The sequence below is a fragment of the Perca fluviatilis genome, chromosome 1, assembly GCF_010015445.1.
Source record: "Perca fluviatilis chromosome 1, GENO_Pfluv_1.0, whole genome shotgun sequence".
NCBI lineage: Eukaryota > Metazoa > Chordata > Actinopteri > Perciformes > Percidae > Perca > Perca fluviatilis.
In genome coordinates this window covers 10,388,319-10,413,894 of record NC_053112.1, presented here as the reverse complement: position 1 = coordinate 10,413,894, position 25,576 = coordinate 10,388,319, and the positions used below count along the sequence as shown (strand labels likewise).

Genomic DNA, 25,576 nt, shown 5'->3' with positions numbered 1-25,576 from the left:
AAAAATACAAATACATTTAACACACTCTTCTAGGATAGAGCAGAAGTCTAAACAAAGGAAAAGTTAAATATGTTAAAAGTTGAAGAGCTGATGTATATTAATATACATTAAACATTTTCAGGGATAATAGGAAGTATATGAGTCTGTACATTCCTTGGTTAGTTTCCTCTCTGTTCACTCTGTGGTCAGGTTAATGCTGAGGTAAGTGTGAAAACTAAAAAGAAATGCAGAACACTGAAGTCAGAGACTACAGAAGGAACTAGCAGGGTTGGGCTCAGATGTGTGATCAATAAAGATAAGTTGAGACGGTATGTGATGCCTTTACTGACCAGTATTCCTATCAAAATTGTAAACAAAACTAATATTTGTAGCATTTCTGGAAGTTTGCCTTTCACACAACTCTGATCCACTTATTTTCACGTAATGACCTTCAGTCCCACATTTTCCCAGAATCCCTCTTTTAAAGAATGAATGTAACTGTAGATATACAGTACCTGACACAGAGAGAAGGAAGACAACAAATCCACTCGCTGCTGCAGTTAAACTCATAGCTGCTCCTCTCATCACTCTGTGTGAGACAATAAAACATGTCAGCAGATAAAATAATGTACACAGGAGGTATACAGTATCAATAAACTAATCAATAAACTGTTTCTACTTACAATGAAGACGGACGTCGTCTTTAAAGATGCCTCTCCTCTGTTGTCAGTGAGCAGAAGACAGATATCAGGCTGGTAAAGACTACATTTCCTTCCTCTTTGGATCATTAATATGCATGAAGAGACAAATGCCAGTACATACAGTACCCACAGCACCATAAAGTTATGTTGTTTTACAAACTATAAACTTAAAAAAAGAGAGTAAGAAACTAATATTGACCTGTTGTTAGAAAACCTGTTTCACCACCAACATCCCACCGACACCAGAAAAGAGCATTCATAAAGAGAAGAGAAAAACAGACAGACAGTGCATCTCTATGTGCACTGATTCAGGATGTCACACAGTCTGCAGGTGTAGTGATGGAACAGGAATGTATTTGACCTGTGAACCATGAGGCAGTTACATTCTTCTTTGGGCCGATCTACACCCTTTCACCAGGTTTCATGAAAATGGGGCCAGTACATTTTCTGTCATTCTGTTGACAGACAGAAAAAGGAAGGAAGGAACAAACAGACATACAGACAAACTGAGTCAAAAACATAACCTCCTTGGCCTAACATTTGAAAAAAACATTCAGAACTCCCAGCATGCAGCCAAATAAAACAGAAACCTGCATGGCTAGATACCACAGGAGGTAAAGGAGAAAATGTGTCTCTTTGTAGTTTGGGTGGAGTCAGCCTTCAAAGCAGACAGTGGAGGGAGCGCTCAGAGTGATGGAGCCTGAATGGGCCACACACAGATACTGAATCAGGACCCTGAGACATTTTACCATCCATCCCTCATTGTTCACTCACATTTAAATTCACTTTTGGTTCTTTATTTTCACATTTTATGAGTGAAACTCTTTTATCCTGGACATGTAATTTATTAAGCATTAGAGGTTCAGATTAAGATCAGGAAGTGTCAGTAGTGTCAGCTTTGCTGTAGTAAAACCCAAAAGCAGATAAGACCAGGGGTACGTCCCATAGCACTTAAATTGCCTCCTTGAAGCCTCCACTTGCCTCCCTTCCTTCCGTCTTAGTCCCTCCCACCGAGGAGGAAATCATCGGAGGAGAGAGGCAACAAGCAAATGTGTTCTAGAGAGATGAGACGTCCTTTCCTCTGAAGCGTCACATGACTTGGTCAGCTGTTTGGGCGGAGTTAGAAACTCCTTCAGCTGCACAGCTTCCAGGAAGGCTGCTCTCGTGTAGGTAACACTTTATTTGAAGGAGTGTTCATAAGACTGACATGACACTGTCATTATTATGACATGACACCTTTCATGAACATGACGGATTCATTTTGAGTGTTCATGACTGTTATTAAGTGTCATTCGGTAAATTATTAGCCTGGTTGACACCAGACCCACTCTCAGTTGTAACTGAGAGTGGGTCTGGGGAAGGTTCATTCACAGCGCATTTCCAAAGGGGCGTCACCAACGGACACCGCTCAAATGCCTCTGGGCGCAATTGGACAGTCTTTCAACCAATCAGACCAAGGATCCGGGCGACATTGCAGCGACAGCGGCATCAACGGGTTCGGTGGCCGTCATGTTGAATCAAGAAGCTGCTTGCCGTGGCTGCGCTATCGTCATCGTGTAAAGCCTGCGTCAACGGTTGTGATTGGTGCCTCGATTTGGAGAAATTGGAAATGGGCTTGAATGGGCTCTTGGCCAGACTGACTTGCAGAGCAAATCTCAAATTTGCCGGAAGTTCGTCAGGGTTTACCCAGGCTATTAAATTATGACAGTTTTAATGCAAAGTTAGCCGAGATGTCTTTTTCATGACAACTTGACTTTAGCGAAGACAACAATCTCTGTGTAAACTTGACATTAACCTAGACAACATAACCTGTCATAAAATATGTCATGACTAGGGTTGGGTACCGTTTGGATTTTTACGATTCCGATGCCGAACCGGTACTTTTAAAACGATTCCGATTCCTAACCGATTCTAAACCGATTCTTGAAAAACTGAAAAATGACATAAAAGAAGGGCTTTTTTATGGAGTTTTTTTTTTTTGAAAATTATTTAAATTTAACAATATATTAACATTTTAAAGTACCTAAATATATAATAAGTAAACCTAAGTCACCTAACATACAACTACAATAATTTAACAAATAACAGTTACACTATTAACAAGTAGCAACAAAATAAATGTTGTTCTCTGGCAAGATAGGACACCTCTCCTGACTTATGGTATGTCCTGCTCAGGAGAAAACTCTCTCAGATGGTGTCCAAGAGGTCTGTACACCCAGGTAGGAGTTTGAAAGGCCAGACAATTTGGGGAGTCTGTCCTGCCTCCCCCACCACCAGGCTACAGGCTCTTGTCCTGAACGACAGACTAGCTGAGCAAGTGTAATATGTTTACTAGCGATCCCGTGCAGTGAATGGTTAATATGCTTTTACGTCCATTTTGGTGAGCCCAGAGGGAAAATATGCCATTTTAAAAGTAGCCTACATTTATGGTAGCTAGCTAACGGTAGACTACAGAGAAAGTGTGATATTTTTACGTCCGTTTCGGAGCGTGTATAAAAAGCCATCTATCAGCAGGGATTGTGTGCATGACCAAGAATAGCGCGGACACGCGCTTCACACCGCGAGCGGGCACGTGCGCCACTCGGCAGATAAGGGAGACAAAAAAAAAGAGTCTGCCGCTGTCCGGAGCGACAGAGGGAAAATATTTCAGTCGGAACCGAAATTTGTGTTCTAATCCGGTCCGAATACTATCATTTGCGTTAGTTTCGGTACCCAACCCTAGTCATGACAGGCCCAATTATCAAACTTTAATGAACTATTTAGTTTAATGTATTAACATTACATTAAAATGTCATTAAGAGGTGGTTTTTACATTGGCTGTCATGAGAACATTATAATTGTGTCATGAATATTTTTCCTTGACCTCAAGTAAAGTGAAACCATTTGAACCTGTCATGAAGTTTGATTTCATCATCAAATGCTTATATGACGGTGTCATGAATAATATCCATAACCTCAAGTAAAGTGGAACCATTTGGACTCACACCTGAAAGTCTGAACCAAGATCCGGACCAAGGTTCATGTTTTTGTAACATTGTATACATTTGATTGGGTAAGTTTTGGTTTCACACTGCAGTTATGGAAGCGCACAAGATCTAAACATGACAAAACTAGGTCCTGCCATCATCACATACGTGAGCTGAGTCTCCAGATACTTATAACTGATTGGTTTGTAGACGGGCTTCCCATTCTTCTCGTATCCTCTCTCTGTGTCAGAGTTTTTCCAACTGACTGCTGCTCTCCCTACTGCCACGGCTCTTTTTGTTTTGTTGTGATGTTGAGAAGCAAGACACGGGAACTTTCTTTCTGGAGCATTTATTCAGAGACAAACTGAAACATACACTCAGTGGCGATTTTTGGTACGGGCGAACCGGGCAGCCACCCGGGGCGGCATTTTTTCATGTCACATGGGGGGCGGCACGAGAACTTAATAATAATTAAAAAAAATCATCTGCGCCGCAAAGCGTTTTTCTGTTTTCTATAATTTCACTGTGTGGGGAATTGGCAGATCAGCGCCCCCAGCAGCTGCAGGCGCCCTGCTTGCTGAGAGAGGTCAACACCCCCTACTTTCACAATGAAATGGACTAGTCCGTTACAGTGCGCCGCGGCGCAAAAGATAAACACAAAGTCACAGGAGAAGTAGGAAGTAGCCTACACAGAGACGGAGCAAGTTGAGTCTAAAACTTTCTTTTATGTCAATGGTCTAAACGCCAAAATGAAACAAAGTTACCCAAGCGGCTCAAATAAAAGAAAAAAGCGAAAAGACATGTTTAGTAGCAGGACCTTCATCAGCTCACAGTAGGGAGGAGACTCAGGAGGAGATGGACAGAGATGAGGGAGTGAGGGTAAAACCTGCGGTAAGCACAACTCCCCTTAAAACACTTTGGCCCTTGATAAAACTGAGTGGTGGACAAACTGTTGATGACAACACTACAATAAAAGAGGTAGGCATGCTTTACTGTATGATTGCATTAGTAGCGTATATAAAGGTTGCACATCATGCAAACTTTCTTAACGAGAATTGTAGCTTTTGTATCTGCCTTGACAGACAAATTCTCATGATAGACCTCTTCAAATTAAAGCACAGGGCCTCTTGAAATAATATATATATATATATATATATAGCTTGTTTTATGATTCATTAGGAGTATACAGTTTTAGTGTATTAATAAATGGTTGTTGAAGTATTTAATGTGTCAACTCTCTTTGATTCTTGATTACTCATTACATGGCGTTAGAAGTTTTAGGAGTAGGAGTTGGAATACATATTCAGGGGAGAGCAAGGACGGGTACAGCTTTACCAATACTAGTTAAACAGTTGTACAGTTTTATTCCCAACTTGTACATATTTTAAATTATTTCCCATTTTTTTGGGGTCAATAAAAATCTGTCAGTCAGTGATCATATGTGGTGGGCCAAGCAGATTTCATACAATGACATCATTGATGATTTTGCATCAAGGAAGGCCAGAAAATTCAGGTTTTAGTTGTAGGTTGGGTTTTCTGTTCTTAGTGCTATGTTGTAATAATTACATTCTCTTTAGTGTGTTTTCACATATCGTGTGATGAAGGATTTGTGCTATTTCGAATACGTATTTTATATTGTGTCTTTTGGCAATGTTGGAGGTAGAGATTGTGAACCTTAGACCGCTCGGAGGGGGTCTCGCCCGGGGCGTCATTCAATGTAGAACCGCCCCTGCCTACACTGTACATTTACTACCACTTAACAAATAAACTGCTGATGTATTCTCTGCTCTGATAGCCGACAGCTGTCTGCTCTTGGGCTCAGATGTGTAATCAATAAAGAGAAGTTAATGCGGTATGTGACAACTTTACTGTGATGCCTCCAAAAAAACTTCACAGTTATAAAAGTGAGCTGTCGTTTCTATAACCAGGGTCATCTTTAGAACAGATTAAACACTAATAGGTTTTTAAAGATATTTCTGAATTAAACCAGGGTTACCATGCATATGAATGAATAATAATGTATTACGGATAATAGTGTCTTTTAGAGTACATTTCTAGGTTAGTTTCCTCTCTGTTCACTCTGTGGTCAGGTTGATGCTGAGTGTGAAAACTAAAAAGAAAATTACAACACTGAAGTCAGAGCGTACAGAAGGAACTAGCAGGGTTGCACTCAGATGTGTGATCAATAAAGAGAAGTTGAGACGGTATGTGATGACTTTACTGTGAGACTAATATCCCTCCAAAAACATCAGCGTGATAAAAGCGAGCTATCAGATTAAACTGTAATATGTATTCACAGAGTGAGGAGGGAACAGTTCTGAATAAAAGCCACAATATTCTCTGTTTACAGCATGTAAAAGTGCTTAGCACACAGTTACTTCATACAAAATACAAAAGTCAAAGATGCTGGCCAACACAAGAGAAGATCCTCCTAAAATCCAACTGACAACATCTGGTGAGTTTCCACAATTGTACACCAAACTACTATTTGTAACAACTCTGGAAGTTTGCCTTTCACACATCTCTGATCCACACAGAAAGGCCTGAGACGACCTGGGTTCAAACCCAGAACCTTCTTGCTGTTAGGTAGGAGTGCTAACCACTGAGCCACCATGCTGCTCTTATTTCCACATGTGACCTTCAGTCCCACATTTTCCCAGAATCCCTCTTTTAAAGACTGAATATAACTGTAGATATACAGTACCTGACACAGAGAGAAGGAAGACAACAAATCCACTCGCTGCTGCAGTTAAACTCATAGCTGCTCCTCTCATCTCTCTGTGTGAGACAATAAAACATGTCAGCAGATAAAATAATGTACACAGGAGGTATGCAGTATCAATAAACTAATCAATAAACTGTTTCTACTTACAATGAAGACGGACGTCGTCTTTAAAGATGCCTCTCCTCTGTTGTCAGTAAGCAGAAGACAGATATCAGGCTGATAAAGACTACATTTCCTTCCTCTTTTGATCATTAATATGCATGAAGAGACAATTTACAGCACACACCACAACACCATACAGTTTTGTTGTTTTACAAACTTCAAAAAAAGAGTTTTTTAAAAAAAAAAATTTAAAAATTTCACCTGTTTCACCACCAACATCGCACCGACACCAGAAAAGAGCATTCATAAAGAGAAGAGGAAAACTACGGTGGCCCTGAGAGGCCACAGCACACAACAATAAGACAACACATGCAAATAAACCACAGCACACAACAATAAGACAACACATGCAAATAGCCCACACCACAACGGAAGTGTTTCCAGGGGACACTTTTAAGTGGTGCACGCGTGCCTCAACCATTGGCGTTTCCGGTACATAGACAGACCAACAACAGGACAATTTTAACAATTTTCGCCATTATATTCATCACTAAATTCACTTCTAAGTAAGTTTTAGGCGAGAAATGAACTTTTTAGATTTGGAATACAGGCAGTCTTGCGAAAATCGTTGCCAAATTGACAATTTGCTTCAAAGTTTTCGGAATTGAGTAGCTCCATAAAGTGACGCGACAGCCAGCTAGCGTCTGCCGGGGCCGCTAGCTCGTCGCTCAGACAGTCCTGCTCAGAGACCCCGCTGTAAGCTGGAGGTCTCTCAGACCGGTCTCGTAAATAAGAGGCTTCTATTTCACCTTTGACGGTTCGCTTGTTTAAATATCACAACACATGTCCATCATAAGACTAACAGGAACCTGTGGTTAGGGACCGTTTGTTATTTATGGAATGGACCACCGGAGGAAAATAGGGGAGGGTCATGTCTTTTTATTCTTTGCTGAGGGAAGGGTCATCCAACAATTTTTAGTCCAGAGGGGGGGGTTACCCAACTTTTGTATTCATAGAAACAGCAAAATTTCAAAGTGGCTTGTTTGGTGCATATTTTTCCATGTATGTATCTTAGTCTCGGTCCTCCTTCGCTACCAGATGGGTCTGACCCATGAGTTTGCTGTGGGGCAGGGGGAGCTGCCCCCCTGGTGGCTGAAATGGATAATTGCATTGTTTAAAAAATGAGTGGAATAATAAAATGTCTGGCATGACCAGATATTTTATAAATATCTTAGCTAAATAACACGAAACAACTAAATGGTGGTAGGTAATAGATCTGATTTCATATAGGTAGGCTACTGCTTTAGTAAAAAAAGTATTTCCTGGCTGACGATGGAGCAGCAGGACGTAAAAAAACGAAAATGTCTGGACATCTTACCGTGCCAAGGTTGCAATAAAGGTTTCCTAAATGCCACATTTGATGTCAGCTTACTAATTGATTGCAGGTTTCATAGGCGCCGATTTATGTTTTCCACCGTGTGTGCTCACGGGCGCACGCTCTTTAAAAAAAAAAAAGAAGTCCTTAGGAAATGGACAGCGGCCGACACGAACACGCACACCTATTAACTCAATAACAAAGCCATAAAGTAGGCTATCTTTCAACTCAGGACAGCACCACTTCTCACAAATACAGATAGGATTGGAGATGAAAAGTTGAACTGACATCAGCTTCATGGGAAATTAAGAACCAATGCCACCAACATAACCAATCGCACTATGACATTATTAGTTATTAGTTATTATAGTTATTCATTTTAAATTAATGTTGCCTACTGGCAGTCTGACACACATGGGTGCTCAGTATTTCGGCGCCTATGGCGGGTTTTGTGTAGATTTGGACTTACGTTTATTCCACTTTGTTTAGATGGCAAAGTGGAGGAAGCCTAGTGACGAGTCCATAGCAAGCAGTTTGTGTGTTGAATGTTACCCAGAATACCTTGCTGAATGGTCTCAATGTTTTATTGTTTTACTTCATGTGAATACTAGTTTACTAGAGGAGTAACTTAGTATTTGAAGTAATGCAATAATGCAGGAAGTGTGCATTTAGTTTCCATGCTTATTGTGTTTCCACAACAATGTTAGTGAGTAAATCTACTGAAATGGCCACCACACCATAACAGAGGAGTGGGATGCGTCAGATCAGAATGCAGAGGTTTAGTCACACATGTCATAACTGTAGAAAAGCAATAGTAATCTGTTCATTGTTGCCCAGCACAACTCAGTGTAGGAAGTAGTGATAAATTATTGGGGGAGAAGCATGCCTTTTTTCCAACTTATTTTGGAGAGTCCTACAAGACTTATTACTGGGGAGGGCAGGGTCATGTCTACTTTGACTGAATGTCCCAAAACTCGTGTGGCAGCCCCTTAAATAAATATTGAACAGTCCCTTAGCTGCATTTTCAGAGTTAAACTCCATAAGTGCTTGCAGGCTTAACAACCTCGCTGGCCGGACGTCACACCCACACACACAGGCGCCGATACATAATAATAAAATACTGAGCACCCTACGTGTGCCGGACTGCCAGTGGGCTACATTCATTTCAAATTAAACATTGCAGTTGGTGCTAAGTGGAGCGTCTGTCATAGTGTGATTGGTTATGTTGGTGGCATTGATTCTTAATTTCTCACGAAACTGATCGCGGTTACATGTCAGTTCAACTTTTCATCTCCAATCCTATCTATTTGTGAGAAGTGGCGCTGTCCTGAGTTGAAACCTACTTTACAGCTTTATTATCGAGTTAAGCCGCTGTCCATTTCCTAACGTTCTAAAATGCGAACAATTATTGACTACTTTTTTTTTTTTTAAAGGCCGTGTGCCCATGAGTAGTGATGGTCAAATGAAGCTTCGCGAACCAGTGTCTTTACTTTCTGAGCTCACTAGATGGCGCTCTCTGTTCATCAAAGGGTTTGAAAACCCATTGAATTGCCATTCATTTAACCTTTTTCTTTGAACAGAGAGCGCCATCTAGTGAGCTCAGAAAGTAAAGACACTGGTTCGCGAAGCTCCATTTGACCATCACTACCCATGAGCACCCACGGAGGAAAACATAAATCGGCGCCTATGCACACACACACGCACGCACGCGCACGCACACACACACACACACACACACACGGCCACAGCGCAGCAGGCAGAGGCAAGGGGGAGACCCTAACCCTAACCCTAACCAGGAGACTTGTTTAAATTATGACAAATGTGCTATATACATTAGATTTGGTATTTAGTTCATACTTTTTTTTGATCATCATTTTTACATCATAACTATCCAGCGGGGACTGGATGTCTGGCTGTTCCTAAGTACTGCTTTCGATGAGTGGATGAGGTTCAGGTTTGGTGATTGGATCAGCGCCAGGTGTGTAGAAGGCCCAGGCCAGGTACGCCCCCCCAAACCCACTGCCAGAGGAGAGATAGAGGGAGACGCACACACACAGAATAGACTGACCACACCCAAGCATACTACACATAAAGACAAACAACACAAACACAATCACTCACAAGTGTCACGGCCGGGGATTCATGACAAATAGTTCACATTGGTGACTGACATCTTTCATAACAATAACAAAGTCTTTAAATCAACTTGTTTTAGTTGAACAAAGGCTCATAATTAGAGAGTTGTACTATTACTATGGACTTTTATTCTGAAAAGGCTTCACATTTATACATAAATCTTTTTGCCCACTAATGTTTCACAGAGTTGTCCAACAGCTCCTTCACTTGTTATAGAAGCTGTTTATTTGAATCACACAGGAACACTTGGAAATGTAACATGTAGGAAGCTCTTACTGGGTTTAGGGACCGTTCACCGTCCCACCTTTTGTATTCATAGAAACAGCAAAATTTCAAAGTAGCTTGTTTGGTGCATATCTTTCCATGTAGCTCTCAGTCTCAGCCCTCCTTCTCTACCAGATGGGTCTGACCCATGAGTTTGCTGTGGGGAAGGGGGAGCACTGTGCCCCTGGTGGCTGAAACGGATAATTGCATTGTTTAAAAAATGAATGGAATAATTACATCTGGCATGACCAGATATTTTATAAATATCTTAAATAACACAAAACAACTAAATCGTGGTAGGTAATACATCTGATTTCATATACTGATTTAGTGAAAAAAACTGACGATGGAACAGCAGGACGCAAAAAACGAAAATAACTGTTGCAATATGTCTGGACATCTTACCCTGCCAAAGTTGCAATAAAGGTTTCCTAAATGCCACATTTGATGTCAGCTTACTACTTGATTGCAGGTTTTGTGTAGATTTGGAATTACGTTTATTCCACTTTGTTTGAACGGCGAAGTGGAGCCTAGTGATGAGTCCATAGTAACCAGTTTGTGTGTTGAATGTTACCCAGAGTGCCTTGCTGAATGGTCTCAATATTTTATTGTTTTATTTCATGTGAATACTAGTTTACTAGAGGAGTAACTAAGTATTTGAAGTAATGCAGTAATGCAGGAAGTGTGCATTTAGTTTCCATGCTTATTGTGTTTCCACAACAACGTTAGTGAGTAAATATACTGAAATGGCCACCACACCATAACAGAGGAGTGGGATGTGTAAGATCAGAATGCAGAGGTTTAGACATGTATGTCATGGTTGTGATGAAACAGTGGTAGTCTGTATATCTTTGCGAAGTGCAAGCCAGTACAGAAGTTGTTGATAAAATGTTGAGAGAGGGTAATGCCTGTTTTTCCAAATTGTTTTGGAGCGTCATAGAAAAATTATTATTGGCAAGTGGAGAGGGTCAAGTCTAATTTGACTGAAGGTCCCAATACTTCTCTGGTGGCCCCTGAAATAAATAGCGAACAGTCCCTTACTGCTATGTTTGATTAGCCTCGTGAGACCGTCCTGATCTCGCGAGCTCCAGTTTTCCACTCGCAGATCAGTCTGGCATCTTGAGATAGAGAAAATTTGGAGCCGTTTGCCAAACGACCGGGCCAATCAGCGTTGGTTTTGAGGTGGGTTAGGTGGTGATAGACAGATGGTTTATCCAATCAGCTAACCAGTATTTTCAGACAGCGGTAGCCCCAATTCTGTTAGCCACTCGCTAATGCTTTTTTTCTCTTGGATCCTTCTTTTGGAATATGGTCCAGGAACCTGAAAGGGTCCCTTTTATTCCTAAATTCTCGTTACACAAACGGCAAATATCCTTTACTGACATGTTGCTTGCTTGCAGGAGCTAACGAGCTATGCTTTGCCTGCAGCAGCAGGGGTGGGCTTGTGGTTGTATTTTCATACGCTTCGTGGATCTGATTGGTTGATTTGGCCCGTCTATCACCAACATAGGTGATAGACAGATGGTTCATCCAATCAGCTAACCAGTATTTTCGCCCCTTCCCAAAAGTTCTCCAACGTAAAGTTCCCAGATGGATATGCCAAGCAAATGCGAAGCAATCCATCTGGCGGAGTCAGGTTAATGTTTGATTTCTATATGAAAATCTAAACTGTACATGGAGTAATATGTGATGATTTCAGTTCACTGTCTCTGAATTGAACCAACTTTATTGGCTCTGTCAACCAGGACAGGTACAAACCCAGAGGCTGCTCAGGAGTTTTGAAAATGTATTTCTTATGTAGAATTTCAAAAATACATTTTGCATAACAACTTTGATCCTTGATGTTATAAAATAACAAACTCTTTTTTAGGAAATTTTTTTTCATTTATTTGCAAATCAAGTCCAAAAACAAAATACATTACATACAGCACAGTTAATCATTAGTTACTGAAGCATATTCCACTCTCAAAGGCATGAGCTCCTTTCTATGCAATCATTGTAATCAAAACACAACACAGGGCTCAGTTCAGTTAACTTTAAAAAAGATATGGAAAATTAGACCTACACCTTAGATTGAAGTGGGCCTAATTATATACACAGCACATGCTATATAAATATACTATATATAGCATATAGCCTAAAAGGGACAAAACTAACAAACAAAAAAAAAATGAGCAAAATAAGAAAAACTAAAACGCCAGTAACCAAAATAAAAAATAAGATATTATACAAAATGTAATTTTAGTTTTTTCTTTTCTTTTTCTCCCCCTTAACCCAACCCCAAAAAACATTTTCAGATGAACTTTATAAGGTATAAATAATTACATTTTTAAGATACACATACAAAATCAAATTATTTTCATTGCTAAATGAAGTGCATCCTTCGTATCCTTAAGCATAACATGGACTAAAACTAACTCTACAGTAGAAAATAAGCTTGCATATGCATCAGTAAGTCACACAGCACCTGAGCATCAGCTGATCTGAACAATAAATCATGTTTGACACCTCGACATGATTCAGTTCAAGCTGCCAACACCACATTCTTCTAAACGTCGTGCTACATGCTGCTGCTGACTCCTACCTGCTGCTGCTACTCAAAACTGACAATAAAATCTTCTGGAGTTGAAGGTAAATGTATCCACTTCCCCCACACCCTCCACAGCCTCGCTCTCCTATATATATATCTCCTCCTATATTTCAATGTCGTACTACTTTGTTTCCATCAGGTGAGTCCCGCCTCTGGTTCAGCTGCATCTGTAGAAAATCACATGAAACTGGTGTAAAGTTATGGATGGAACTGTGACTGTAAATCTGGAGTGGGCCTGTTTTATTTGATGCAGGAGGCTCTAACCTGACTGGACTTCACATCAGGTCTTCCTGCTCCTCTGGGTCTTCTGTCTGTGCTGCAGTGTCTGAGATGTTCTCATACTCAGGACAAGAGTCTAACTGATGGGGAGAGACGACAAAATGAGGACCTCGTTCATGAAAACTGCATATACTAAGAATTAATCAAAACAAAATGTCACATTTAAATGTAAATTATTTGCAAATATTGTGTCATGGCCAAATACATTACTCATTACATCAATACTCTCTCTCACTCACTCACTTAGTCACTCACTCTAACTCACCTCTATCTCTACAGGTTCATGTAGTCCAGTGGTGGAGCTCAGAGTTTTCTTCTTCCTGGATTGAGTCCAACAACAACAAATACAGAATGTATGACATTTGTCATACTTAATCTAAACTAACTGAAAGATATTTGAAGAAAATAAAAGAGCGGTGACTGAACTGATGGATGTTTCTGGTTTTACCTCGCCCACAGACTCAGGAGCAGCAGAGGATTCAGCATCAGGACCACCGCAGTCAGCCTGATGATATTCATTATCATTGTTGAACTCCCTGGAAATATAGACAGATATGTGATACACCTCGTTAGTAGGATCAGATTGATGAATCACTTTGCCAGGTGAGACTGTCTGTTCATCAGTCAGTCAGTGTCATCCACCTCTGACATGATGGAGGTTCCTCCCTGAACACAGCTACAGAATAACAGTGTGGAAATGTACACAGGGAATGTTATTTTCTTTTAACCAGTTATGGGTTGCTACATATTAATATGTGAATCAGGTCTGGTACAGTAAACAGGTGTTTGTGCAGGTGAAATTGGAGAAACTTACCTGCTACAACAATCAGATGTAAGGTGGAGTTCTGACGTCCTCTTCTGTTCTGGGCTTCACAGTAATAATTCCCACTGTGTTCAGCTCTGAAGTCAGTGATGGTGAAGATCTGTCCTGATGCTTTTGGTGAGTCTTCATTCTCCCTGTACCAGGTGTAGTTAGCTGCTGGGTTAGCATCACTGCTACAGGTCAGAGTCACTGAACTGCCCTCCACTATCTCAGCAGAGGGACTCACTGACACAGAGGGAAGCTTTGGACCATCTGGAGGAGAAAACAGAGACATAGAGACATTTAATTCTAAGATGAATTTTTTTCACAATGGAAGATATTTAAATCAACACTAGTTCATAGAAACACAAAGTTCGTGGTAAAACTTTACTTCCTTCTATTTTAGGCCCCGTTTACACGATGACGAAAACGGAAAAAAATATTTTATCGGATGTGCCTTTCGTTTATCGGCGACAGCGTGTTTGGGGCTTAAAAACGCAAAAAAGTGAAACCACCCTCCAGAGTGGAAATCTTAAAAAACGCTCCCACCATCGCGTTCCCGTCTAAAGGGTGAAACGCGCAAAAGTCTGAAGACTGCGTTATGGAGAAGGCGAGACGAAAAGCTCCCAGGTCCATGTCTGTTGTTACCGAGTAGGCTACAGAAATTATAAGCTCCTGTTTTCTAAAATATTTTCAATGTAATGGCTCAATATTTAATTTTGACAATGTGGATAAGGTTGTTATAGTTCGATGACTATATGTAACAGATGAAGAGAAGAAGAGCGAATGGCGAAGCGCAGACGGGCAGAGGGGGTCTGCTTCAGCCTCCGCTGCCTCGCCCTCTCAAGCGCGCTGAAGGGCTGTGAGGCTCAGGATATTGGTAGTGCTCCCGGGGTTGCTGTGTTGTGTTTCATCATGGCCGACTGTGCCGGTCATCATCAGACAAACATGCAACTCTACCTCCTCGTCTGTCCAGACAAGCTTTTGTTGTTCGCCGACATGTTTTGGTTTGCACCACTAAGGAGAGAAGTAGAAGGAAGGTTCTATACGTGGGGCGGCCCTTGGTGGTGTTGTGTGGCAGTGCCACCTAACCGCCTGGCATGCATACTACATCAGATTTCCATCAAGTTTTGACCACTTTTGCGTCACCATATGCACGCAGATTTCCCCCCCAAAACGGTTGTCTAAACGCGGAATAAAAAGTGAGAACGCAACGCCACTTCTGCGTTTTCTCTTCAGATTGTTTCCATCTCAACATAGCCATAGAAACTCAGATTGTAGAAACTATGGTGTCCTGTTACCATGGATACTAGTTCGACACTTTGTTACTGACTCAGTGAAGTAAACAAGGAAATGATTGGGGTTCAGTGTGTTTGGACACTGTCATGTCTACTGATGACCTCTGCTGGTTAATAAGATACATGAGGACATTAAATAATGAAAATGTGTCAGACATGATTTTTCCTCCTGTGACATTTTCTGACATCATCACTTCCACAAAGAAACTTGAATGGACAGATTCATTCTTTTCAGTCATGTTTTGTGAATGGAGCAGAATAAAAAACGGAGTGTCTATTTGCACCCCCGGTACTAATAGCCTCGGCCACACAGCTGACCTATTCACACCCTGTGACGTAACAACAAAAACACGTTGCTCGCGTGCACCGAAATCATGGCCAACGTTCATCTTCCATGACCGCAGAAACTGGCATATTAGGAAAGTTTTGTCTCTAAAGTTTATAACAATTGAATTTCTAGTGGAAAATGGATTCTACAGTTTCGCTTTCTGTCTTCAGTGAAAGCATACAACCGTTAGTTTGTTAGTTAGTACCTATTTTTTTGTATAAAGTATGGTTACCTAGCAACCAAGGCTTGAAGACACCAAGTGGTAAACAGTTGTACAATGTTCCTCAAGAACTGCTAGGTGAGTGGTCAGAACACTGAGCTTTGGTCTGGGAGTCTGGAGTTTGATTCCCCTTAGAGTGATGTCATATTTTTTCAATTTGGATTGGATAATTTACATGCCATTGCACAAGTCAGAGCCCGCGAACACAAATTCTTTTTTTGCAGGGTGGTAGGGGAAGACTCATGAATATGCTTGCTCTGGTTGGGTTGGTTAGGTTTAGGCAAGAGGAGTGGGATTGGTTATGATTAGGGTAAGAATGTCAGGGCGAACCAATCAATCAAAAAAATTATATATCGCGGCCCACGCAAGTGTGTAATGTATCAGCGTCTCTCTGAAGTTTGCGAAATATTGGACACTGCAACGATAATATTCAAAAAGGTGTAATACATGAGTAGTATGGATAACTGTGTGGAAATATATGCCGAGTGATATTTGTACCAGACTGGGTATTAATAGAACACATTGCTGTGTGCACCGGCGGGGTACGAATAGCATGCACTGCTAATTGTGCCAAGGATGCAAATAGACTCACCCAATAAAAAAATGTAAGTTAAAACCTTTACCCATGACTAGGGTTGGGTACCAAAACCCGGTTTCCACAATTCATACACAAACATAGTATTGCGGTTAGAACGTAAACGCAAATTTTGGTTCCGACTGAAATATTTTCCCTCTGTCGTTCGGACAGCGGAAGAATCTTTTCTTTCTCCCTTTTCTGCCGAGGAGCGGCACACGTGCCCTTCGCGTTATGAGCCAGCGTGTCCGCGCTATTCTTGGTCATGCACTCTCCAATCCCCTGCTGATAGACGGCTTTTTTATACACGGCTCGAAGCGGGAAAATATCACACTTTCTCTGTAGTCTACCGTTAGCTAGCTACCGTAAATGCATGGCATATTTTCCCTCTGGGCTCACCAAAAGGGACGTAAAAGCATATTAACCATTCACTGCACGGGATCGCTAGTTAAGATATTAGCCTACACTTGCTCTGCTAGTCTATCGTTCAGGACAAGAGCCTGTAGCCTGGTGGTGGGGGAAGCGGGACAGCCTCCTAAAAAAAAAAACTCCATTAAAAAAAGCCTCTTTTATGTCATTTTTCAGTTTTTCAAGAATCGGTTTAGGAATCGGTTAGGAATCGGAATCGTTTCAAAAGTACCGGTTTGACATCGGAATCGTAAAAATCCAAACGGTAACCAATCCTACCCATGACATGAGGGTCAAGATTGCTGAATAACACATTTCAACGAAGAAAAGTGTCAAATAGACACAAGTACATATTTTAAACAGACACAGGACATGTTGATAAATGTTGTGTGGCTAAATTTCCAGTGTGAGCTCTTATTTCACAGCTTTACTTTACAGTGAGGTCAGGAAATAAGAGATACTTGATTAGTGATTTGGTTTACATACAAATCTGCCAAATAAATCCCCAAATATCACAGAGTTACATGCAGTTAAGGTGCAGTACAAAAGGTTAAAGGCTCCACTAGATGGTGTTATGTCAGAGGAAGACTGTAAGTAAACTCACACACTGAAGGAGAGAGGGAGTCCTCATGTCCTCTTACAGCACAGGAAAAGCTGTCTGCAGGATCCAAGTAGGCTGAATAAGAATCAGATGTTTGTCCCTGAATGTTCTGTTCATTCTTGTACCAGATGTAGGAAGGATGACCAGGTAGAGGACAACTGCTCTGACACTTCAGCTCTGCCCTGTTAGAGGACTTGTAGAATCTGCTCACTTGCACCTGGACACCTGAATAATAAAAATAAGTCTTCATTTTAGACTGAACTGTCAACACACACCCACATGCACATAACTTTCATGTTATCATCAAGATGTTGAACATTAAAGTGATGGTTCCGAGTAATTCACCCTAGGGTCCTTTGCACCATGACCTCGAGCCAAACCCCCCCCGAAGCTTTTTCACCTGGGTCTAACATTGGGAGAGTTAGCTAGAGTAGCGTTATCAGCTGAATAGCTTAGCGCAGGGCTAACGGACCCACGTTTGTATCTCGTAAATTACCCCATTAATAACCCAAATACACGAAAAAAGAAAAAAGCGTCTACAAGTAGTACAAATAGGTTATGCTCTCATAAAAGGATGGATTGGAAAGTTTGTAAGTACACCAGAAGTTTATGTAAATAACACTTGCCTGCTGGCTTCTGCTCTCTGCTGTTGTTGTTGCTGCTGTCAGACGAGTGCTTAGGGCCGTCTACAAATTACAACACCGAAAAGAGATGCAACAAAAATATTTATTAATTTAACTTATTTTTTAAAGTAAGTGCTGTAGTGTCCTTGGGCAAGACACTGAACCCTGAGTTGTAAATGTGCGTGGATGTTTATCTGATGAGCAGGTGGCACCTTGTACGGCCGCCTCGTGTGTGAATGGTGAATGGTTCCTGTACTATGTAAAAGCACTTTGAGTAGTAGTTAAGACCAGAAAAGCGCTATATAAATACATTTTTACATGTCAACAAAAAAAACTAATACATTTTACAGACTCTTCTACGATAGAGCAGAATTATACATAACATATGTGTTTCCAAGTTATTTCAGAATTAAACTAGAATGAACAGGCAAAGAGAAGTCTAAACACAAAGGAAAAGTTAAATATGTTAAAAGTTGAAGAGCTGATGTATATTAATATACATAAAACAGTTTCAGGGATAATAGTAAGTATATGAGTCTGTACATTTCTTGGTTAGTTTCCTCTCTGTTCACTCTGTGGTCAGGTTGATGCTGAGTGTGAAAACTAAAAAGAAAATTACAACACTGAAGTCAGAGAGTAGAGAAGGAACTAGCAGGGTTGCACTCAGATGTGTGATCAATAAAGAGAAGTTGAGACGGTATGTGATGACTTTACTGTGAGACTAATATCCCTCCAAAAACATCAGCGTGATAAAAGCGAGCTATCAGATTAAACTGTAATATGTATTCACAGAGTGAGGAGGGAACAGTTCTGAATAAAAGCCATAATATTCTCTGTTTACAGCATGTAAAAGTGCTTAGCACACAGTTACTTCATACAAAATACAAAAGTCAAAGATGCTGGCCAACACAAGAGAAGATCCTCCTAAAATCCAACTGACAACATCTGGTGAGTTTTCACAATTGTACACCAAACTACTATTTGTAACAACTCTGGAAGTTTGCCTTTCACACATCTCTGATCCACACAGAAAGGCCTGAGACAACCTGGGTTCAAACCCAGAACCTTCTTGCTGTCAGGTAGGAGTGCTAACCACTGAGCCACCATGCTGCTCTTATTTCCACATGTGACCTTCAGTCCCACATTTTCCCAGAATCCCTCTTTTAAAGACTGAATATAACTGTAGATATACAGTACCTGACACAGAGAGAAGGAAGACAACAAATCCACTCGCTGCTGCAGTTAAACTCATAGCTGCTCCTCTCATCTCTCTGTGTGAGACAATAAAACATGTCAGCAGATAAAATAATGTACACAGGAGGTATGCAGTATCAATAAACTAATCAATAAACTGTTTCTACTTACAGAAGAAAAAGAGGGGGGGTTTTTTAAGAATTCTTTTTTTTTTTTTTTTAGTAAGCAGAAGACAGATATCAGGCTGGTAAAGACTACATTTCCTTCCTCTTTTGATCATTAATATGCATGAAGAGCCAATTTACAGCACACACCACAACACCATACAGTTTAGTTGTTTTACAAACTTCAAAAAAGAGAGTAAGAAACTAATATTGACCTGTTGTTAGAAAACCTGTTTCACCACCAACATCGCACCGACACCAGAAAAGAGCATTCATAAAGAGAAGAGGAAAACTACGGTGGCCCTGAGAGGCCACAGCACACAACATTAAGACAACACATGCAAATAGCCCACACCACAACGGAAGTGTTTCCAGGGGACACTTTTAAGTGGTGCACATGTGCCTCAACCATTGGCGTTTCCGGTACATAGACAGACCAACAACAGGACAATTTTAACAATTTTCGCCCTTATATTCATCACTAAATTAACTTCTAAGTAAGTTTTAGGCGAGAAATGAACTTTTTAGATTTGGAATACAGGCAGTCTTGCGAAAATCGTTTTCGACAATTTTGCTTCTTCAAAGTTTTCGGAATTGAGTAGCTCCATAAAGTGACGCGACAGCCAGCTAGCGCCTGCCGGGGCCGCTACGCACGCTTCAGATAGTTCCTGCTCAGAGACCCCGCGTGTAAGCTGGAGGTCTCTCAGACCGGTCTCGTAAATAAGAGGCTTCTATTTCACCTTTGACGGTTCGCTTGTTTAAATATCACAACACATGTCCATCATAAGACTAACAGGAACCTGTGGTTAGGGACCGTTCGTTATTTATGGAATGGACCACCGGAGGAAAATAGGGGAGGGTCATGTCTTTTTATTCTTTGCTGAGGGAAGGGTCATCCAACAATTTTTAGTCCAGAGGGGGGGGTTACCCAACTTTTGTATTCATAGAAACAGCAAAATTTCAAAGTGGCTTGTTTGGTGCATATTTTTCCATATAGCTCTTAGTCTCGGTACTCCATCGCTACCAGATGAGTCTGACCCATGAGTTAGCTGTGGGGCAGGGGGAGCTGCCCCCCTGGTGGCTGAAACGGATAATTGCATTGTTTAAAAAATGAGTGGAATAATAAAACGTCTTGCATGACCAGATATTTTATAAATATCTTAGCTAAATAACACGAAACAACTAAATGGTGGTAGGTAATACATCTGATTTCATATAGGTAGGCTACTGCTTTAGTAAAAAAAGTATTTCCTGGCTGACGATGGAGCAGCAGGACGTAAAAAACGGAAATGACTGTTGCACTATGTCTGGACATCTAACTGTGCCAATGTTGCAATAAAGGTTTCCTGAATGCCACATTTGATGTCATCCTACTAATTGATTGCGGGTTTCATAGGCGCCGATTTATGTTTTCCTCCGTGGGTGCTCACGGGCGCACGCTTTAAAAAAAAAAAAAAAGAAGTCAAAAAATGTTTGCGTTCAGAACCTTAGGAAATGGACAGCGGCCGACACGAACACACACACCTATTAACTCAATAACAAAGCCGTAAAGTAGGCTATCTTTCAACTCAGGACAGCGCCACTTCTCACAAATACAGATAGGATTGGAGATGAAAAGTTGAACTGACAACAGCTTCATGGGAAATTAAGAATCAGCCACCAACATAACCAATCGCACTATGACATTATTTAGTTATTATAGTTATTCATTTTAAATTAATGTTGCCTACTGGCAGTCTGACACACATGGGTCCTCAGTATTTTCAGTGGGTGCTCTAGCTCCGGAGCACCCACGGTATCGGCGCCTATGGCGGGTTTTGTGTAGATTTGGACTTACGTTTATTCCACTTTGTTTAAATGGGGAAGTGGAGGAAGCCTAGTGACGAGTCCATAGCAACCAGTTTTTTGTGTTGAATGTTACCCAGAGTGCCTTGCTGAATGGTCTCAATGTTTTATTGTTTTATTTCACGTGAATACTAGTTTAGTAGAGGAGTAAGTTAGTATTTGAAGTAATGCAGTAATGCAGGAAGTGTGCATTTAGTTTCCATGCTTATTGTGTTTCCACAACAATTTTAGTGAGTAAATCTACTGAAATGGCCACCACACCATAACAGAGGAGTGGGATGCGTCAGATCAGAATGCAGAGGTTTAGTCACATATGTCATGGCTGTAAAGAAACAGTGGTAATCTGTGTAACTTTGCCAAGTTCAAACCAGTACAGAAGGTATTGATAAATTGGTGGTGGAGGGTCATACCCTTCATTCCAGAACATTATGGAGGATCATAGAAAAATTATTACGGGCAAGAGGAGGGTCAAGTCTAATTTGACTAAAGGTTCCAAAACTCCTCTGGTGGCCCCTGAAATAAATAGCAAACAGACCTTACTGCTATGTTTGATTTCTGTGTGAAAATCTAAACTGTACATGGAGTAATATGTGATGATTTCAGTTCACTGTCTCTGATTTTAATCAACTTTATTGACTCTGTCAACCAGGACAGGTACAAACCCAGAGGCTGCTCAGGATTTTTGAAAAGTTATTTATTATGTATAATTTTAAAAATACATTTTGCATAACAACTTTGATCCTTAATGTCTATAAAATAACTAACTCTTTTGTTTTTAAATTTTTTTCATTCCTTTGCAAATCAAGTCCAAAAACAAAATAGCTACATTACATACAGCACAGTTAATCATTAGTTACTGAAGCATATTCCACTCTCAAAGGCATGAGCTCCTTTCTATGCAATCATTGTAATCAAAACACAACAGAGGGCTCAGCCCAGTTAACTTTAAAAAAAGATACGGAAAATTAGACCTACGCCTTAGATTCAAGTGTGCCTAATTATATACACAGCACATGCTATATAAATATACTATATATATCATATAGCCTAAAAGGGACAAAACTAACATAAAAACAGAAATGAGCAAAATAAGCAAAACAAAGATACCAGCAACCAAAATAAAAAATACGATATACAAAATGTATGTTGCACGTCATTTTTGTTTTTTCTTTTCTTTTTCTCCCCCTTAACACTTCCAACCCCAAACAACATTTCAGATTAACTTCATGAGGTACAAATAATTAAATAACTAAGATACACATATAAAATCAAATCATTTTCATCGCTTAATGAAGTGCATCCTTCCTAGCCTTAAGCATAACATGGCCTAAAACTAACTTTACAGTAGAAAATAAGCTTTCATATACATCAGTAAGTCACACAGCACCTGAGCATCAGCTGATCTGAACAATAAATCATGTTTGACACCTCGACATGATTCAGTTCAAGCTGCCAACACCACATTCTTCTAAACGTTGTGCTACATGCTGCTGCTGACTCCTACCTGCTGCTGCTACTCAAAACTGACAATAAAATCTTCTGGAGTTGAAGGTAAATGTATCCACTTCCCCCTCACCCTCCACAGCCTCGCTCTCCTCAGGGATATTTCAATGTCGTACTACTTTGTTTCCATCAGGTGAGTCCAGCCTCTGGTTCAGCTGCATCTGCAGAAAATCACATGAAACTGGTGTAAAGTTATGGATGGAACTGTGACTGTAAATCTGGAGTGGGCCTGTTTTATTTGATGCAGGAGGCTCTAACCTGACTGGACTTCACACCAGGTCTTCCTGCTCCTCTGGGTCTTCTGTCTGTGCTGCAGTGTCTGAGATGTTCTCATACGCAGGACAAGAGTCTAACTGATGGGGAGAGATGACAAAATGAGGACCTCATTCATGAAACCTGCATATATTAAGAGTTAATCAAAACAAAATTTCACATTTAAATGTCAAATATTTGCAAATATTGTGTCATGGCCAAATACATTACTGGTTTCTACTCAGCAAGTTGTATTTTAAACATACATTTATGTCACCCCTTCTTTAGTTTTCAGAGCATGTAGGAGCCAAGTTATTATAACTGTGATAGATGGGGAAGTTATGTCAATACTCTCTCTCACTCACTCACTCACTTAGTCACTCACTCTCACTCACCTCTATCTCTACATGTTCATGTAGTCCAGTGGTGGAGCTCAGAGTTTTCTTCTTCCTGGATTGAGTCCAACAACAACAGAATGTATGACATTTATCATACTTTATCTCAAGGAACTGAAAGATAGTTGAAGAAAATAAAAGAGTGCTGACTGAACTGATGGATCTTTCTGGTTTTACCTCGCCCACAGACTCAGGAGCAGCAGAGGAATCAGCATCAGGACCACCACAGTCAGCCTGATGATATTCATTATCATTGTTGAATTCCCTGGAAATATAGACAGATATGTGATACACCACATTAGTAGGATCAGATTGATGAATCACTTTGCCAGGTGAGACTGTCTGTTAATCAGTCAGTCAGTGTCATCCACCTCTGACATGATGGAGGTTCCTCCCTGAACACAGCTACAGAAAAACAGTGTGGAAATACACACAGGGAATGTTAATTCCTTTTTACCAGTTATGGGCTGCTGTATATTAACATGTGAATCAGGTCTGGTGCAGTAAACAGGTTTTTGTGCAGGTGAAATTGGAGAAACTTACCTGCTACAAAAATCAGATGTAAGGTGGAGTTCTGACGTCCTCTTCTGTTCTGGGCTTCACAGTAATAATTCCCACTGTGTTCAGCTCTGAAGTCAGTGATGGTGAAGATCTGTCCTGATGCTTTTGGTGAGTCTTCATTCTCCCTGTACCAGGTGTAGTTAGCTGCTGGGTTAGCATCACTGCTACAGGTCAGATTCACTGAACTGCCCTCCACTATCTCAGCAGAGGGACTCACTGACACAGAGGGAAGCTTTGGACCATCTGGAGGAGATTTAGAGAGACCCATGTAATTCACATCTGTTAATGATGTATATTAAATGTTACCATGGCTTTGTCACATGTTATTTGGGATTAAGGGCAGGTATTTTGTGAACAAAAATGTTTTGGGGCAATCTGTCTGTCAAACTACACAAACAGACCACAGTTGGCATACATTCACATCACTTCTTTGGAGATTATTAATAAGAGTTCTGTACCAAAGAAATAACATATGAACCAGGTTCACTGTGGCTACATGGCATATGTCTCTTACTGCTGGGTCACCAGATTTCCTTTTCTCCAGATGTTTGGTACTTACACTGAACATCTACTGACAGAGACGATGACTTGATCTGTCCAAACTGATTCTCAGACTTGCAGTAGTAGTTCCCTCTGTCCTCAGAGCTGATGGAGGGGAAATGATAACGTCCTTCTGATCCTTGAAGCAGTGTTTGGTTCTCCTTGTACCAGGTGTAGTTAGCTGCTGGGTTAGCATCACTGCTACAGGTCAGAGTCACTGAACTGCCCTCCACTATCTCAGCAGAGGGACTCACTGATACAGAGGGAAGCTTTGGACCATCTGGAGGAGAAAACATAGAGACATAGAGACATTTAACATTTAACATTTAATTCCAAGATGAATTTGTTTTCACAGTGGAAAATATTTAAATCAACACTAGTTCATAAAAACACAAAGTGGGTGGTGAAACTTCACTTCCTTCTATTTTAGAAACTCAGATTGTAGAAACTATGGTGTCCTGTTACCATGGATACTAGTTTGACACAGTTACTGACTCAATGAAGTAAACAATGAAATGATTGAGGTTCAGTGTGATTGGACACTGTCATGTCTACTGATGACCTCTGCTGGTTAATAAGATACATGAGGGCATTAAATAATGAAAATGTGTCAGACATGATTTTTCCTCCTGTGACATTTTCTGACATCATCATTTCCACAAAGAAACTTGAATGGACACATTCATTCTTTTCAGTCATGTTTTGTGAATGGACCAGAATAAAAAAATGTAAGTTAAAACCTTTACCCATGACGTGTTTTCCATCTGACATGAAGGGTCAAGATTGCTGAATAACACATTTCAACGAAGAAAAGTGTCAAATAAAGACACTGGTACATATTTTAAACAGACACAGGACATGTTGACAAATGTTGTGTGGCTACATTTCCAGTGTGAGCTCTTATTTTACAGCTTCACTTTACAGTGAGATCAGGAAATAAGAGATCATTGATTAGTGATTTGGTTTTCATACAAATCTGCAAAATAAATCCTCAAATATCACAGTTACATGAAGTTAAGGTACAGTACAAAAGGTTAAAGGCTCCACTAGATGGTGTTATGTCAGAGGAAGACTGTAAGTAAACTCACACACTGAAGGAGAGGGGAAGTCCTCATGTCCTCTTACAGCACAGGAAAAGCTGTCTGCAGGAT

The 25,576-nt window shown here is 40.6% G+C and overlaps 1 protein-coding gene across 1 annotated transcript in view; it reads right to left on the bottom strand.

Moving 5' to 3' along the window:
• Window positions 1-25,576, bottom strand: part of LOC120559244 — a 138,716-nt gene that overhangs the window by 45,394 nt on the left and 67,746 nt on the right. The window lies entirely within an intron of this gene.